The 15565-nt window shown below is 37.0% G+C and overlaps 1 long non-coding RNA gene across 1 annotated transcript in view; it reads left to right on the plus strand.

Moving 5' to 3' along the window:
- Positions 1-426: 426 nt before the first annotated feature.
- Positions 427-15565, plus strand: part of LOC135319817 (uncharacterized) — an 86284-nt gene continuing 71145 nt past the window's right edge. The window contains exons 1-2 of the long non-coding RNA XR_010378728.1: positions 427-511; positions 7625-7704. This is a non-coding gene — a long non-coding RNA (uncharacterized LOC135319817). The remainder of the gene's footprint in view (positions 512-7624; positions 7705-15565) is intronic.

Raw genomic sequence — 15565 nt, forward strand, 5'->3', positions numbered from 1 at the left:
TTAAACAGCTCTGAAAATTCATGTGTGTGTGTGTGTGTGTGTGTGTGTGTGTGTGTGTGTGTGTGTGTGTGTGTGTGTGTAAATAAGTTGAAGCAAAAGATTTGGCTGTTTTTTTTTTTTCAGATTCTTTTCCATTATAGATTCATTCCATTCTAGACTCATTCCATTATATTCTTTTCCATTTTTACAAGATATTGAATATAGTTCTCTGTGCTATACCCAATTCCCAATTTATCCTTCCCCCCTGCTTCCCGTTTAACTGTAAGTTTGTTTTCTATGTCCGTTTTGTAAATAAGTCCATTTGTATCAAGATTTGGCCATTTTCTTTTTTTCTTTCTTCCTTTCTTCGTTCGTTTTTTCGTTCGTTTGTTCCTTCCTTCCTTCTTTCCTTTTTTTGGAATGACAGGGGAAAATGGAAGGAGGCAAAAAAACAATGCTAGAAACCCTGGAGTTGATCACATGTGCAAGGGCCGTGGTGCAAAGGATTGAAGAAAAAGGACTCAGGACTCAGGTAGGAACCTGGAAATAAAGTGTTGGACTGAATTGACCTTCCTTTGGAAGTTGTGACACTGCTTATGTAGACATCCTCTTGGATCTTTCTTAACTCTATCTATAGTTGGGGTCACCAGCTGCATTCAGGTGCTACTCGGCAGCCCTGTGCCTTAGCCTCACTGTGTACTTCTTGCTTTCTGCCCTGGGGCTGCTCTGTCTGCACTAAGTGGGGTGTCTGCAGAAACCCACTCGGGCCTCTGGGGCATATATGGACCTTCAGATGTGCGAACAACCCTTAATTAAAGGGTGATGGGAGTTGATAGATAAATATTCCTCTCTCTATCATGTCTCAGATGAACAATTCTGAGATGCATTCTTCATGGCTCTCTTAGAGGGTCCCAGGGGATCAAGCTTCATTTGCCCACAGTGGTGGGGAGCTTGGCTTCATGGGCCCCCCCCCTTCCCTCTTGTACTCTTCCCAGTCTCCAGCTCTGGGTCCTTGGGATCACATCCCAAAATAAAGTCCTTGTACACCAGACCTTGTCTCAGGCTCTGCTTTTTGGGGGAGCCTATGCTAAGACAAAGGTAAAGAAGAAAGCCTTTTTAAACACTTTTGTTCTAGTTGTTGAGGGGAGCACAACTTTCTCTAAATATACTTGCCTCTGAAATGCTCCCTCTTCACTCAAAGACCTCCAACAGCTCTCTTGGCCTGTATAATAAAATCCAAATCCTTATTATAGAAATTGAAGCAAGGTATGTTGCACTCTAATCTTACTTGAACAAACTCTTAACTGGTCCACTCATTTCCTCCAAATATGCCACCCACATTTTTGCCTCTGTGTGTGTGTGTGTTTTCTCCCAAGGATTAACCCAAGCCTCATACTCTTCTAGAACTTTCCCCCAAACACTTAGCTTACAACAATCCAGCCTCCTAAGTACCCTAGCTGCACTTTTTGTTTGGACCACCCTTTTGGTACTTATGCCATGGTGCCTTAAATGATTATTTGTCTCTTTATTTATATTTCTGGCTCAACTTTATTATAATCATCTGTGGGAATAGATTGTATCTTACAATCCAGTATCTCCAGCAGTACCTCACACAATGCCCTGAACAACAAATGCTACTCATGCTGAAACTGATGTTGTGATGACATGATCTGAATCAGTGTTAATCAAAGTGTTTTCATGGGGTATTAATAGGCATTATAAGAACAAATGTGTTCTGTGTTCAATTAACTTGGAAAACCCTGGAGGACTTCTCTGAGTCTTTAAATTAACTAACCTTCATTGTAAATCTCTAAGAGGAAAACACAATATATGATTTTCTCAAACTTATTTGGTCGTGGAAAATTTAGGCTAGTCTCTTGAAATGCATCTTAAACTATTTCTAAATACATGGATTGTCTACACTGTATGAAAATTAAAGGGGGGAGAACCACTTAAGGGAAGTCAGAAATTTTCTCATTCCCAGGGCATCAGAGGGAATAATTTTTTAAACAAACTTACGGTTACCAAAAGGGAAGTGTAAGGGAGGGATAAATTAGGGGTATGGGATTAACAGATACAAACTACTATACATGAAGTAGATAAACAACAAGGATCTACTGTACAGCACAGGGACCTATATTAAATATCTCATAATAACCTATAATGGAAAATAATATGAAGAAATATATATACATACATATGTATGTGTATATATATATCAGAATCACTGTGCTACACATCTGAAATTAACACAATAGTATAAATCAACATGATCCATGTTGGTTGAATCTGTGGATTCGGAACCGCAGCTTTGTAGGGTGACTGTGGACTTGATCATCCTCAAATGTGGTATTCATGGTGGGTCCTGGAACCAACACCCTGCGGACACCAAGGGAGACTGTGTAAGAAGAGATTTGTTATAGAGATTGGCTCACATGATTATGGAGGTCAAGAATCTTCATGATCCATCATCTGTAAGCTGGAGAACCAGAAAAACTGGTGGTTTATTTCAGTCTGAGTCTAAAGGCCCAAGACCCAGGAGCACCGATGTCTGAGTGCAGAAGATGGATGTCCCAGCTTAGAGAGCAAATTTTCCCTTCCCTCACCTTTTCTTCTATTTGGGCCCTCTACAGACTGGATGATGCCCACTTGCTTTGATGAAGGCATCTTCTTTACTGAGTCCACATATTCAGGTGCTGATCTCTCCCAGAGACACCCTCAGATACCCTCAGAAATAATATTTTACCAGCTATCTGTCATCCCTTAGCCCAGTCAAGTTGACACATTAAATTGACTATTATCGGCTCCAATAATTAACCATATTTCAAAAAAGCAAAGCCACAACAAACAAAATTCCATCTACTTCCTAACGATGAAAACCATTAGGTTGGGAAGTCTCCTGGGTATATTATCTCTCTAGGTCTCAGGCTCAAGTGGAGTAAACCTTTTTTGTAGTTAAAAAAAAACACCTCAAACTTCTCAGTATGACAGTTAACCCTCAACTAAATACAAGGAGGGAAAAATAGCACCTTAATCTTTTTTTTTAATGGAGAAATTAAGTAGAGAAGGATATCTAATGTGTGGCAGCAGCATGCAAAGAAAACTCAAACTCCCTTCCTTTGCTGAAAATGCACCAAGCTCAAAGCCACACCCAATTTTCCTTCAGAACATTCTTACTCTACCATATTTTTGACTCTTTTTGGAATCTTAGGTCTCTTCAACTCACTTCTCTTCTTCTAGACTAGCATTTTTCAGAGTATGTCCTTGGACTCCTCTAAAGGGGATTCCTGTTCATAATAAAGTTTGGGAGTCACTGTCTTGGTTTAGCTAATCCTCCTGTCTTCATTTCATTCCCCACCAGGCTTGGATTTCACTGATAATCATGGTAATGTCCTCAATTTCTTCCACCCCTTGCATGTTCGTGCCAGCCACCCAATCAATCTTTCACTCTAGGTGAATCCTTCTTCTAGTGTTCTGCTCTCTGTTTTAGGAATACAGCTGGAGAAAACTAGATGACCGGTCAGTTTGGTATTAATACAAACTCCAGGCAGGCCTTCCACAAAGTTCAGAGACCTTCTTTCTTGTCCTTGGTCAGCTTGATTTTCTTTTTCCACAGCAGCTATTTTAAAGTGTACTACTTCCTTTAAGAATTCTATCCCTTTTCATTCTTCTCATTCTCAGCCAGCAACGTGTTCATGGTCTTTCCCTCTTCAAAGAGAAAGTGGAGACCATCAGCAGAAAGGCATCGTTCCTGTTCTCTTCCCATCTCCCTTAAGACTTGTCTGTGGCAGATCCCATCCCACCTCATAGGAAGAGGTATCTCCCTTATCTTAAAGTAATTCCTCCACCTACATCCTGGGTCTCATTCCTGCCCTCTTTTGTATCTGTGATGTCTGTTTTCTACTGGCACTTTCTCCTCTAGATGCAAAAATATCTGCAAAAATACTTTTCCTCACTTTCACTATCTCATGCTTTCCTGTCACCACTTTCTTCTACTTTATCAATTCTCTTTGCTTCCTTAATCTATCATAATCTGGCTTCTGCTCCCAGTGCAATTATTCTTAGTTTTATTTGGAAACTACTGAACAACCTCAAAAAGTAAGTCACTCATAATTCCAATACTGAAAAGAACATAAAATAAGAAATGATTGTTTCTCTCTCCATTCATCTACCACCCCAAAAGTGGATTGACTATATTAGAAAACTTAACCCTTCATCTTTCTTTTGTTGTGTTTTTACATTGTTTATGTAAGCAATTTTTCCCCAGGATTTTACTATTTCAGACTTCTGTGCTATGCTATGTATATTCTAGATATGTCTCCTTATTCAAGATGTGCTCTAGAAGTAAAATCACTGGTTCTCTGGAATGTATACATCTTCAATTTTCCAAAGTGTCTAGATCAGTTTCCATTCTGCTCCAGTGTAGTATGTGTGCCTTTTGTTTCTTTACCAACAATTGTGATATTGTTTTTAATCTTTGCCAATCCAGTGAGCAGAAAACGATAGCTTGGTGTGGTTTCAGTTTGAATTCCCCTGTTGGTTAATGAAGATGGGTATCTTTTAAAATGCAGATTAGCCATTGAATAGTGTGAAGCACCTATTCAAATATTTTGCCTATTTTTCTTAACGGATTTATAGATGCTCTTTATATATTTTATTAAATTTTTTTATTGAAGTATGGTTGGTTTACAATTTTGTGTTAATTTCTAGTGTACAGCATAGTGGTTCAGTTGTACATATATATATTTCTTTTCATATTCTTTTTTTATTATAGGCTATTATAAGGTATTGAATATAGCTCGTTGTGCTATACAGTAGGACCTTGTTGTTTATCTATTTTGTATATATAGTAGTTGGTATCTGCAAATCCCAAACTCCCAATTTATCCCTCCACCCAAACAATTTCCTACAGAGAAATTTCTGTAAAGAAATTTCAGATTTTTATGTGGTCAGTATTCTGTTTTTTCTCTTTATGGCTTCTGAGTTTCTTATCTTGTTTAGGAAAATCTACATCTCAAGCTTATGAAAATATTTTACCATTTAAAATATATTTATGTAGTTTTTTCTCATTTACTTCCTTATGCCTGAAATTTATTTTAGGATTTAATATTATTTTCTTCTACATGGATAGCCATTTGCCCAACTCTAGTTTTTTTTTTTTTTAAGAATATACATCTTTTCACATTGAATTGAAGTGCTGTTTTTATTAAATATTAAATTTCTGAATATACTTCAATTTGTTCTAAAGTCTGTTCCATTGATAAACTTTCCTGTACTGTTTCTGTACCATAATTACTTGTTTACACAAACCTTATGGTAGTTTTAATATCTGGTAGGTTTGTCCCATCTTCACTATTCTTTTTCAGAATTTTCTTAGAGAATTATTCTACACTTATTCTTCCTGGTGAATTTAAGAATTTTTTTTATGTAGTTCCAACCTCTGCCCCATCCTCATTTCAAAAACGAAATCATACTTTGGGATTATAATTGATATTACATTAAATTTATACATTAGCTTGAGAATAATAGACTTTTTAATGTTATTAATTCTTTCCCTCCTCACATCCTAGGATTATAATGTGTTTCATTTTTTCTATATTTTCAATAGATCTTATATCTTTATTGTTAAATGTATTTCTAGGTTTTTGTTATTATTTTGAATAGATTCTAGCTATCTCCCCCTACCCCCCATTTTCTTTTCTAACCTATCAGGGCTAATATATCTAGTCAACTTACTAAATGCTCTTTTTAGGGTCAATGGCTTTTCAGTTGAGTCTTTTGTATTTTCCAGGCATGTGCTAAATACTCTGCAAATAATTATTTTTTTCTTCCTTCCAATATTTATTGATGTATTTAATATATTTATCAAGTTTAGAAACTTCTTATTTTATAGAGTTTTTTTTAAACAACTTTATTGTGGTATAATTTCTGTACAGTAAAGTACACTTATTTCAGATGTGAGTTTTTTTTTTTTTAAGCTCAGGAGTATCTGTTCCAATATTTCCATTTTGGGGGGCTTGTATTCATATAATCACTTATTCACTTCTTTAATTTTTTAATTAATAACTTCCACTAATGTATTTCTTAAAATTGGAACATCTTGATTTTCTGGAACAAGCTTTACTTGGTCATGGAATAAAGTATTTCAACATAATACTAGATTTGATTTGTTACTATCTGGTTTCAGATTCTAAAATTTTTATTAACTATAAGCATGATAGTTTTCTTTATTGGAATATCTTTATCAAGTTTTGGTATTAGTATTATGATAGAATTGTAAAATGAATTAAGAAGATTTCTGGTTTTTGCCCCCCCCCCCCCATACTGTGAAATAGGATAACATGAGAATGATTGTTCTTTGATTTAGAGACAACGTACCTGCAAACCTGATTCTGGTGCCATTTTTAATGGTAGAGCATTAGGATATATTCTTTCAAATTCTATAGATGTTGGATTGCATATGTGTTCTACTTGTCACTGAGTCAGTTTGGAGAATTTATATTTTGATAGAATATCATCTGTTTTCTTTAGATTTTAAAGTTTGTTGGCAGAATAAAAGTGGTACATATTGTTTGTCAGTGACTTGTGATCATAGAAGACATTTTATGAGTAGAAAATGTTTCCGTATAAAAGCCAGAGTAATTTTTAAAAATGTAAATTGGATCATTTTGTTCACTTGCTAACTCTTCACTGACTTTTTATTACATATCAAATAAAATACAATCTCCTGACCATGGCCCCCAGGCCTGTATGAAGATCTGGCCACTGCTACCTCTCCAACCTCATCTTGTGTCACCTGTCCCATGCTTCACTCACAAAGGCCGTCTCTGTGTTCCACCAACACAAGCTCTAACCCCCTTATGACCTATATACTAACTGTCCCTCTTTCCTCTAATTATCAGGAATAAATAGAGTGCTTTATTGGAAAATAACAGTGGGGATCATAATTTAGATAGGCTTTTTTGAGATGGTGAAATTTGAGTTGTCACCCTTCAGAGGAGCAGAAGCCAAATATGCAGAGGTCAGAAGAAAAAGGGAATGCTTTATAAATTATGATTCTCTACCATTAGTCTCTAGGAAAGCATGTGTGCTGTTCAAGTTCCTTTATAGCCCTTATCACAATATGTAATTATTTACTTATGTACGTGATTGTCTTGCACTAAATTGTAAGTTCCATGAAGGCAGGAGCCCTATCCTACCTGCAAATAAATGAATTAAAGAATTATATTTTCTATTTAAGTGGAATAATGTTGTGAAGGAGTGAGCAGTAGTGGAGGGAACTGTGTAAATTCTTACTAATCTCTTATCTCCATATGTATAAGGCACTGTTTTCCTGCTCCTGGTGACAGGTCAGGTTCTCCTAGTTCTTCTAGGTTTTCAGGTAGTAGACAGAAATGGGCCATGGGCCCTTTCAGGAAACTGAAGACGGGTAAGCAACAGTGCCATGCTCCACTGGTGGCAGTTTTATCCAGAAGCCCACTAAGAGTGTGACATCCCCACGTATAAACACACTTGTAAAATCATACATTGTAAAACTGGCATTATTTTCTTGTATCATTGTTTAACTTTTCATTTTGTTTCCCAGTTAGGCTGTGAGTTTCTCAGATGTAGAGAGACTCTATTACACTTTCTGCTCTCTTCACAGGCTCAACAGAAAGGGCACTGTATTTGAAGCCAGACGACCCACCTTGAGAGGTGGCTCCACTGTTGGCTCTGTGACTTTGGGTAAGTTGGACCTTTGGGGTCTCAACTTCTTATCTTTAAATGGGGCTAATACTTATTCTGTTAGGTTTTCATAAGGAACAAATGAGATAATACACATGAGATATTTTAGTAAAGATAAAAATGCATAAATGTAAGCTGCCATTATTATGTTTTTTATGAATAATTATTATTATTGGTTTAATTTAGAGATTGTCTTGCAATGAAAGCACAGTGCAAATTACATTTTTTAGCCATGGAGCTAAAATTTTATTTTCAGGTGTAACAATCCTGGGGCCAGCCAGCTACAAGATGCTATCCTTATGCACCTTAGTCAGTAGGAGAAATTCCTGGGCTCCTCCAATAGGGAATGAGGGGAAATTTTCTTCACCACTTGGGAAACAGCATGGTTTTTGTTTTGCAGCTCTCATCGGCTCCTCAGCAGGTAGGTTGGGTTCAAATCCTGGTACTGTTTGTCTCTGTGCTATTTCTGAACACAGTCATCACAACAGCCAGCTCAACATTTCAGAAAGTTACAATAGTACAAAGTTTAATGCAGTCATGAGGTCTCTACCTAAAGAGGAATCCAACAATAACACTTTGTCTTGACATAATGAAGAACAATTCCATCATTTCCAAGTTAAGCTTGAGAGTAGGAATGAAGTGCTTATAGAAGAGATAAGGAGAAATATAAAGAGAAACCCAATTGAGACAAAATGGGTAAAAACTAACAATTTAATAGCATTTATTATGTGCCAGGCACTATCCTAAGTGCTTTGCAAATATTGATTCACTTAATCCTCAACAACCTTATGAGATTGTTATTTTTATTTTCGTTTTATAGATGAGGAAACAGAGGCACAGAAAATTCAATATGCAGTCACAGGGATAAAGAGGATTCAAACCCAGACTGTGTGCATTCAAACTCCATGTTTTTAACCCCTATTCATTCTTTAAGATGAAAAACATCCTAAATCAAGACTGTTTGCAGTTGCAGGAAAGCTGACAGATACCATCTGTCCACAAATCCCACAGCTACCAATTGATTTTTATGCACAAATAATTATTTTATTTCAAAACAATGCAAAAAATTAAGTTAATTGACTGTATTGGATAACTGGAAAATATTTTTTTTCAAGGATCATGAGGGAACAAGGAACTACCTACTCTATATTTGATCCTCAGCAGAGTCAGAGGAATATGAGGGCCTCTGAAATATGGGAGTAGTTATTTGTGAATTTTTCATGATTAAACTTCTTATTCTCAATATTAAGAAGGGCTCTATGGAAACATAGGAGGGTAAGAAAAGAAAATATGGTACCAGGCCATAAAGTCTTTTGGGTTCAGTGGTTGGTTTGTAGGTGAGTTCTGTGTTCAGCCACTTTCCCCATCCTTTGTTCGTTGGTGAAGCAGTCACACAGAAGTGATTATCAAATTGAAAAAAGTTCAAGTAGTAACTTCCACAAGGTCTGATGGTTTCAACTGATGTCAGCCTGGGACTATTCTCAGCATTCTGGAACCCTCCTTGTGAATTGTGAATTGAGTGACAATCAGGAGTGGGATAAAGATGGAAATTTTTGATCCATTTTGAGTTAAAATTTGTATAGGGTGTGAGGTTAGGTCAAGGTTCTTTTTTTCTTTTCTCTTTTTTGCCTGTAGATGTCTGATTCTCCAGCACCATTTGTCTACATGGCTATCCTTTCTTCATTGAACTGCATTTGCACCTTTGTCAAAAATTAGTTGAGCAGTATGTGTAAGTCATTTCTGGGTTCTCTGTTCTGTTCCATCGATCTGTATGTGTATCCCTTTGCTAGCACCACCCAGTCTTGACTGCTGTAGCTGTATGTGTAGTGTAGGAAGTCAACACTGGAAGTACTACTTCTTCCCACTTTATTCTTTTAAAAAGTTGTTTTGACTAATCTAGGTTCTTTATTCTAAATTTTAGAATAAGCTTGTCTATGTCTACAAAACACGCTGCTGGGGTTTTGATAGGAATTGTGTTAAGTCTGTACATCAGTTTGAGGAGAATGGACAAATTTATTACGTTGAATCTTCCAACCTATGAACTCTCCAATTATCCTAGTCTTCTTTTACTCCTTTCAATATATTCATAATTAAAGAATATAGATCCTGTACATATTTTGTTTCATTTTCTTTGGAGCAATTTAAAATAGCATCTTATTTTTAATTTTGGTTTCCATATGTCCATTGTATTACAAAAAAAGTGCAATGGATTTTGTGCATTGATCTTATAATGTGCATCAGAGCTGAACTTAGCTTTAGGAAGTTAAAAATATTTTTCTATTGTGGTAAAAAGCAGGTAATATGAGATCTACCCTCTTAACAAAATTTTGAGTGTACAAAACAGTATTGTTTATTCTAAACATAATGTTGTAAAGTAGATCTCTAGAACTTTTCACCTTGCAAGACTGAAACTTTCGTACGGCAACTCCCCATTCTCCCCTCTCCCCAGTCTCTGGCAATCATAATTCTACTCTTTGTTTCTGTGAGTTTGACTACTTTAGATACCTCATGTGAGTGGAGATGTGTAGTATTTGTCCCTCTGTAACTGACTTATTTTATATAGCAATATGTCTTTAAGGTTCATCCACGTTGTAGTATATGACAAAATTTCCTTCTTTTTTATGGCTGAGTAACCTACTGTTGTTATGTATACATCACAATTTCTTTATCCATTCATTTGTCAGTGGACATTTAGAGTATTTCTACCTCTTGGTGGTTGTGAATAATGTTGCAACAAACATGGGTGTGCAAATATCTCTTTGAGATCTTGATTTCAATTGTTTTAGATAGATACCCAAAAGTGTGATTGCTGGCTCATGAGGTACTTCCATTTTTAAATTTTTTTGTAATTTTCAGTGTTTTGTATAGCAGCTGCACCATTTTGCATTCCCACTAACAGTGTATAAGGGCTTCAATTTCTTCACATTCTCACCAGGAGGTTTTTTTGGTTTTGTTTTGTAGGTGCCTTGGGATATTCTATATAGAAAATCAAGTACTCTACAAATAGGGACAGCTCAATCATATTTTATAAAAACTTTAAACATACTGAAAACTTGAGAGAACATTACAATGACTACCTGAATAGCAACAATACTCAAATTATTAATATATTTGAATGTGTGTGTATGTGTACACTCTCACACACACATACATATTGGTTGGACATCATGACACTATCTGCAAATACTTCATTACGTATGTATTGATTATAGTCATAGTTTACTGTGTAACTCTCTGCCATCATACCTCAAGAAATTAACAGTTACCTAATAACAGCTACTATCTAATACACACTGAAGTTTCCCCCCGTGATATCTTTTATTGTCATTTCTTCTATATCAGGACCCCATGAAGTTTCATGCTTTGATTTGGTTATTATATCTCTTTAGTCTCTTACATTAGAAGAGTCTCACTAAATTTTTTTCTCCTTGTGACATGGACTTTTTGAAGAAACTATGCCAATTGTAAGACATTCCATATTCTGTATTTGCCCTACTGTTTCCTCATGGTTATTTTTGTTTTTAGCCTTGTTCTTTTATCTTCTTTATTTCCTATAAACTGGAAATTATGTCTAAAGATTGACATCGGCTTTAGGTTAAACACGTCTGGCAAGAGTACATCATAAGTGATGCTTTGTGCTCTATGCTGCATCACATCAGGAAGAATATAATATCCTATTGTCCCACTGTTAGTGCAGCTTAGCTTGATTACTTGGTTAAGGTGCCAGATCATGCCATTGTAAAGGTTTACCTTTCCCTTTGCGATTAGCAAGTAGCCCATAGAAATGATAAATAAATACTTCAGAATGCTTTGATGGAAGCCAGTTGGTTCTTTCCAGAGAAAGATGCTCTGTATATCCAATAGGGTCACATCACTTTTAGGAACCTAAGAGGATGAATCTCCACCTTGTGGTGGAAATACATGTGGCTTGTAAAAAATGACTGATTTTTAAAGAGTAGAAAGTATGTCTCTGGCCTCCTGGAAAAGGATATTTAATGAATATTTTGCCTGAAGCTGGCTCTGTAATTTAACTCAAATGTATAAGTTAAGAAATGCTCTAAGGAATACTTTGAGAGAAGAGAGTGGGAAAATTCTGGACCTGGACTTGATCCCTAGAGCAGAAATCTCCCCTAGTTTTGCTCTGTGGTGGTAGCAGATAGTCACCTGATTAAGCAGTAGCCAAGACCTAGTAAGAAAGGCTTCTCTGTGAAGGATGCTTATTGAGGGAGCATAATTTTAAACAAAGTTTTCTAAAAGAGGGTTTGAAGAGCATACTATTGGTTTGAACATGAAGAAAGCTGTCCTCTCATCCATTTCAGGTGTCAGGGTGCTCTGCTCCTTACACAACAGTGTCACTTTATCCTTTGTCCTACTCCACTTCCAGAGAGGACAGAAAACACAGCGAGTGAGCTGGCAGGGAGGACCAGAAGCACCCAGGAAGGCGCCCAGAGAAGGTGACTGTGACGGAGTCCCTCTCTCCCACGGCAGGCTTCCAGCCTGAAGCAGCCCACGCCGGGGAATGAGAGAAGCATTAACTCTAAATAAAGATGGGGTTTTTGATTTTTGACTGTTATATGGGACTGTTATATGGGATATTTAAATTATTGGAATGAGTTGGTTTTCTGGATAAAAGTGAGAGTAAGACTTTAGGGGGAGTATTTTTATTATCTGAGAGAGATTAGAAAAGTCAATAGTCCTGTCCTAGATTCATGTACAGAGCAGAAGAGAAGAGAATGAATGGGCATTGGGAGAAAATGATAAAGTTGTTCTCTTTTTGCTCTCTTTGGAATCCCTGTCTTGCAGCATAATGCAAATTTTTGAGGAACAACAGATTATACAGATGGATTTCAAGCCACCGGTATATGTGAGGAATCTTCAAAATAAGTTTTACTGGAGTGGGGTATATCTCAGTGGTAGAGCACATGCTTAGCATGCATGAGGCCCTGGGTTCAATCCCCAGTACCTCTGTTAAAAAAAAAGCTTTACTCATAACAGTGAAAATTCAAAGCAAATAAAAACAGGCCTCCTTCTCCTTCTAAGCCCACTCCTACACAGTTCAACAAAAGTAGCTCTGCCTGTGTCTATTTTATGTCTTTAACATTGAAGAGCAGAAGTGGTGGTGGTGCCATTGGAAACAGACACAAGCCCTCTGCTTCCTTAGCAAACCCATTTGACTGGGTTGTTATAATGGCATCTGGGGCTTCTTAAGCATGTCTCTAGGGAATTTAGGACCAAGATACCAACTAGGTTTCTTTGCTCTTGACTTCAGTCACCTCCCTTAGTGGTGAACAGATGCACTCCGAGGCAGCGCATTTCACTCTTGGGCACAGCTGACTAGAAGAAAGTTCTTACTTAATTAAGCTAAATAACAACCCCTCTCCCCTCACCTTCTGGTAGAAGAGACCCTGGGTTTTTAAAGTATGGAGAACTTTTGCTTTTCCTTTTCTTCTGGTTATTTATCTTGTGGTTCGAGGGAGATAAAGTTTTCATGCTTCTGGCTATTGGTTCTGTAGTTCTGAGAGTGATCACGGTGTCAAGTATCAGGGACAACAATTTTCTCAGAGAGAGAGAGAGGGAGAAAGTATTTTCACAGAATTAGGAAAATGCTCCCCCCCAAATCTAAGGAAACAAAGATTCTAGGCTTTACTGCACACCCCAGACCCCACCCTTTATTAGAGGATATGATATAAAGGGAAACAGGACATTATGGTGGGTTTACTTCTTTTATTGAGTGCATCACAATGGAAATCCAAGCGTTAAAGATACATTTCTGAAAACTTTTTAGGTAAATAAATCCCCCAATTTAATCTCTGAGACGTGTGTCTTTATGGGTCTTCGTATTCTTTGCTCTGGCTAAAAAGGTCCTTAGATTTGTGTTTAGGGATCCCGAGTTGGGTTTGTTCTCAGCACATCATTTTTATGAAAGGCCCAAGTATGGTGTTACTTCACCCTACAGTCCCCACAAGGTCTGGGCAATGTTCTTGGAAACATGAGGATGAGCTCACCCAGTTGGAAGAAGGGTCACATAATAAAATAATGGTCCTCTCTCTCTCTCTCTCTCTCTCTCTCTCAGGCCATTGCACGCCACTAAAATATATTTGCTTCTTGACTTTTTGGCTAAGATCCCATGCAGAACAACTAAAATATTAGCTTTCTGTCAGCTTTACCACCCTCAAGGCTATATTTTATGACAGCTGAAAGAGATCTTGTGCTTTGTGGGGGCCCAGATGAGCCCCTTTGTGATAGCTGAGTTTGTCCAAAAAGGCTGGATCATAGACTGTCCAGTCCAATCATCGACGTAATGCTTGAGTCCTCATTGCAATATTTGCTGATATTCCTAGCTGGGGTTGTCCAGCCTGAACTAGAACACCACCAGTGAAGGGCAGGGGACTTGGAGGCGGCCCATTCCATCTTTGCCTTACTATTTGTCTGATTCTAGAAAAGATCTTTCACTTGCACTGACATGTGTCTTCCTAAACTTATGCTTATTAGTCCTACTTCTTCCCTTATGGATCTATGCACAGTAAGTTGAATCCCTTTTTTAACTATTTGAAGATACCTACTGTTTGCTCCCCAAGTCCTGTCTTTAGGTTAAGTAACCTAGTTCCTTGAACACATTCTCTTGGAATATGCATTCAGGCTCTTTTACCAAGCATATCCCAAACATACGCTAATATGTGCCCAGAGTTGAATTCACTACTGAGCCATCTACTTTCTCATTCTCAATATTATATATTTATGAGAGCACGATAAGGAGCCATTAGATTTCACACTGTTGACAAATACTGACTTTATTATTAAAAAATTCCCAAGTCTCTTACATACTTATTGCCACTTGCACAGTTGAATTTTGAACCCACGTATAGAATCTTGTACTTACTTGCTCTAATTTTACTTGTTACATTTGGTCCATTGTTCGAGCTTCTCATGCTCTTTCTGAACCTTGATTCTTTTATCAACGATAGTTCCTGTCCTTTCTGAATTTTTATCATTAACAAATTTGTTGAGCATAACTTCCATATTTGCATCTAAATCATTAATGTTAGCAGGGCAGAGCTAAGGACAGAGGGCAAGTGAAAATGAAAATTACAGGTCCAGTCTGAAGTACACTTATTATTTACTCTAATAATAATGAGTTATGACCCAGCCAGTTATGGACCCAAACAATAGATCAAGCCCTTATATTAGCGAACCTGGTGTGGTGGGAAAGATTGATGTCTTAGTAACCTTTACTCCTTATGATAAGACTTCTTAATTTAAAAAAGAAGTCAGAAATTGAGGCAGTCTTTAAACCGAAAGTAAAATAATCTGTTGGTATATAAGATTAAAAAAATATAGCCCAAGATTTTATTTGAGACTCTGGTCACTTCTCCAAACTTCAGTTGTTACTTTAAGAAATAAAACCAAAACCAAACAAAAACCATAGTGCAGAATAGAGTGAACTCTTCAAAATTGAGTTTCTAGATCGTCTGGTTCATTTAATTCGTGGCTAAAGATGTGATTTTGTTTAAACAACCCCACATACAGGCTTTCAACTCTTCCCTTAAAATTAATTTCCCTAATCCTTAACAGTGACAGAAACATGTAGGTGAAAGATGGAAAAGAACTCAATTTCAGTTGGTATATTCTGACTGAATAAAGAGAAGGATTTAGGCTTCAGGAGATACATTTGAAGGATGAATTGAACTTTCCAATTAGTAATGGATGTAGCATGACTCTCCACGTTAAAGATTCCCAGGTAAGTTCAAGAGGAAAATCACTGAAGCCGAATTCCATAAGGAAGTAGTAGTCCCCTTTCTGATTAATGACTGTCTGCAGGCAACACAGCCAGGGCAGACAAATTGCTGCACTACATTCTAAC

This window comes from Camelus dromedarius, chromosome 32, assembly GCF_036321535.1.
Source record: "Camelus dromedarius isolate mCamDro1 chromosome 32, mCamDro1.pat, whole genome shotgun sequence".
In the NCBI taxonomy this organism is placed as follows: Eukaryota; Metazoa; Chordata; class Mammalia; order Artiodactyla; family Camelidae; genus Camelus; species Camelus dromedarius.